Source organism: Silene latifolia, chromosome X (genome assembly GCF_048544455.1).
Source record: "Silene latifolia isolate original U9 population chromosome X, ASM4854445v1, whole genome shotgun sequence".
In the NCBI taxonomy this organism is placed as follows: Eukaryota; Viridiplantae; Streptophyta; class Magnoliopsida; order Caryophyllales; family Caryophyllaceae; genus Silene; species Silene latifolia.
In genome coordinates, this window is record NC_133537.1 from 261,178,138 (window position 1) to 261,181,850 (window position 3,713).

A 3,713-nucleotide genomic window follows, 5' to 3' on the forward strand; every position below is an offset into this window, starting at 1 on the left:
TGAGGGAATCTTGTTTTTGTGATGGAGAGGATGAGAGTTTTGAGTATTGGGGTTTATGGGTAGTGTTTGGAATGAAGGAATGAAGAAATGAATGTGGGAGGGGTTTATAAAAGACCCTAAAATTTTTGAAATGCAGGGGGAAGACGGGCGGCTTTCCTTCGGGACGCCCGGATTCTGTCTTTTCTGGGTTGAGAAATCCTTGCCTAAAGACGGGCGGATTCTAGCAAAGATGCACGGATTTGTAAGTGCGGGACGGGCGTCTTTCAGTGAAGACGGGCGGATTCCTTTCCAGGGATTTTCCTTGTTTTCTCAGCCAAAAAGACGGGCGACTTCTCTTGCAGGACGGGCGTCTTTCTGAGGACGGGCGGATTCTTTGCAGGACGCCCGTATTTGCTAACAGTCCCAAAATTTCAAAAGTTCAGCTCATGAAGGACGGGCGGATTCGGACCAAGACGCCCGGGTTGCCTGAACACGGGCGGGTTCTCTTGAAAACGCTCGGATTCTTCCCCTTTTACCCTGATTCAGTTCCATCCGTGTACTTGTTTATCCCTTGTCATTTCTCATTCTTCAAAATCTCGTGTTCTTCATTGTGGGGGCACTACTAAGGAATGAATAGCCTAGGCAATTGTCATCCCCACACTAAGCTAAAGCACTACACATCAATTGAAATTATTAGTCCCTCCCTCACTTCTCTCAAACATGATAATTATCTTGATCAAGGCATAAAAATCCAAAAATGACAAAAATGCAATATGAGAATTAAAATGCGAGTTAGGGAGTTAGACATATTTACAAATGGTGGTTTAGGGAGGACTCCACCAAACTCTCATTCTTGATGAGATGTCAAGGAGGCATGTCCAAGGTGTTGTTGATGTTGCTCAACACCTTGAAGAAGTAATCAAAAGCTTGTTCATTGTCGTGATAAAGATCTTCAATAGATCTTTGCCCTTATTGTCAATCTTGATCGATAGCATTACCAATATAGGGATTGAAAATCCCTTCAAACTCATCGTCCCAAAGACCACACACTTCATCTACTTGATCACTAAAGATCTCTTGAGTTGATAGAGACAACTCTCCCATTATCTTGTCTTGGCCAATGAGGCCATCTTCTTCATTGCTTGACTTTGGTAAGCTTTGCAAGCTCTCTTTGTTACAATTCACTTGCTCTTTGAATGGAGCATCTTCAATTTTCTTCTTTCATTGGAGTTCCGACTTCTTCCTATCATCCTTCCGGCTATAATGATCAATCATAAAACATGGTTCATGCAAACGGGGAGCTCTCATAGTCTTGTCAAGATTGAAAGTTATACTCACATCTCCCACTTCTAGAGTAAGCTCTCCATGTTTCACATCAATCACCGCACCCGCGGTGTGTAAGAAAGGTCTTCCTAGAATGATTGGAATGTTGGAATCTTCTTCCATATCAACAATGACAAAGTCCACCGGGATGAAAATTTCCCAATTCGTACGGGAACATCTTCCCATATCCCTAATGGTGTCTTCGTTGATCTATCGGCCATTTGGAGTGTGATATTGGTGCATTTAAGCTCTCCCATCCCCAACCTTTTACTCCCCGAGTACGGCATAACACTCACACTAGCCCCTAGATCACATAAGGCTTTGTTGATCGTGGTGTCGCCAATGGTACACGGTATTGAGAAGCTTCCCGGATCCTTGAGTTTTGGAGGTGAACTCCCTTGAAGTATTGCACTACTCACCTTAGTGAAGGCGATAGTCTCAAGCTTCCGGATCGACTTCTTCTTTGTGAGGATGTCTTTCATGTATTTCGCATAGACCGGTACGTGATTGATTAATTCCGTGAAAGGAATTGAGACTTCCAAATTCTTCACAATTTCCATAAATTTTCCAAGTTGGTCATCAAATTTGGGCTTGGCTTGACGACTCGGAAAAGGAAGTCTAATCACAATGGGCTCCTTCTCCTTGACCTTGTCTTCATTTTTCTTTGAGATTTCTTCTTTTGATGATTCTCCATCTTTGGAGTTTTGCACAATTTCTTCCTTGTCACTAGCTTCCACAACCTCATCCTCAACTTGCTTCTTCGGTGCTTCATACCTTGTACCACTTCTCAAGTGAATGGCACTAACCATTTCATGTCTTGGGGGATTACCTTGAGGTGGTAATTGCCCCTTTTGTCTTTGTGAGCTTGAAGATGCTAGTTGAGTCAATTGGGTTTCCAACATTTTGGTGTGAGCTAGAATGTTGTTGATGGTGGTTTCCTTTGCTTGACTATCTTTTTGCATTTGAGTGAAAAATTCTTGTTGATTATTTTGCATTTGAAGGACCGCTTTTTGAACATCAAAACCTTGGTCATTTTGTTGATTGTATGGAGATTGATTTTGGTAACCTTGGTTTTGGTTGTAAAAGGGTCTTTGATTTTGGTTTCTCATGGGAGGTGGGGTGTATGTTGTTTGAGGGTTTTGAACATTTTGGCTTTTGTATGAGAGATTTGGATGGAATTTGGTGTTTTCATTGTAATAGTTGGAATAAGGGGTACCACTCTTGTATGCTTGGAAAGCATTCACTTGTTCATTTGTTCCCCTACATTCACTTGGGTCATGTCCCAAAGTTCCACAATTCTCACATATCCCACTTGGGATTGATGAAGATGCCGTCATTACATTAACATGATGCTTTGGTGATTTTGAGGCTTCTTCAAGTCTAGCCATAGCCTTTTCAAACTTCAAATTGATGGTATCAATGTGAGCACTAAGTTGAGCACCCAATTGAGTAACGAAGTCCACTTCATGCTTTCCTCCTCTAGTAGCCTTGCGAGGTCTACTATATTGTGAGTTATGGACCGCCATTTCCTCAATTTTGTTCCAAGTTTGATTGTCATCAACTTCGGTGAACATTCCATTTGATCCCATGTTGAGAATGTTCCTTGAATCTTCATATAGACCGTTCCAAAATTGTTGTACCAAGAACCACTCGCTAAGTCCATGGTGAGGACATGAGCGACAAATTCCTTTGAACCGCTCCCAAGCTTCATACAAAGATTCTTCATCCCTTTGCTTAAAACCCGTAATTTGAGCTCTTAGCATGTTAGTCTTTTCCGGTGGGTAAAACTTTTTGTATAAAGCTAGAGCCAATTTCTTCCAAGAATCAATTCCGAGAGTGGCCTTATCAAGGCTCTTCATCCATTGTTTCGCGGCGCCAATTAGAGAAAAAGGAAATAAGACCCATCGAATTTGGTCTTGAGTTACACCGGTTTGAGAAATCGCATCACAATAGTCACAAAAAGCCTCCATATGAGAGTGAGGGTCTTCACTAGGCATCCCCCAAAATTGGCTTCTTTCGACTAATTGGATAAATGCGGATTTGGCAATGAAATTTCCGGTTAGATGTTGTGGTGTGGGAGTACCATTGGGTAGGTTCTCCTCGGTGGGTACGGAATGTGATGAAAACTTAGGCATTGTGGGTTGATTTTGTGTTGTATTTTGTGTTGGGTTCTCCTCACCTTCTCTTGCAAAAGGGTTGATGAACTCAATAGTTGGTTGAATATCTACAACCTCACTAATACCTCTCAAATTTCTCCTAGCAAGTCTTCTATTGGTTGTCAAAGTTCTTTCAATTTCACGATCAAAAGGTAACAAATCACCTTGTGACCTTCTAGACATGCAAAATATCAAACAACTTGAAAACAATTAGAACAAACCTTGAGGAGTTTTACTTCCCCAAGGCAAAAAAAG

At 41.7% G+C, this 3,713-nt stretch overlaps 1 non-coding gene across 1 annotated transcript; it reads left to right on the plus strand.

Moving 5' to 3' along the window:
- The first annotated feature begins 2,958 nt into the window (after nt 1–2,958).
- On the plus strand, nt 2,959–3,065 carry LOC141624075 (small nucleolar RNA R71). The gene has a single exon (XR_012533885.1). It is a non-coding gene; the product is annotated as a small nucleolar RNA R71 (small nucleolar RNA).
- Nucleotides 3,066–3,713: the final 648 nt, after the last annotated feature.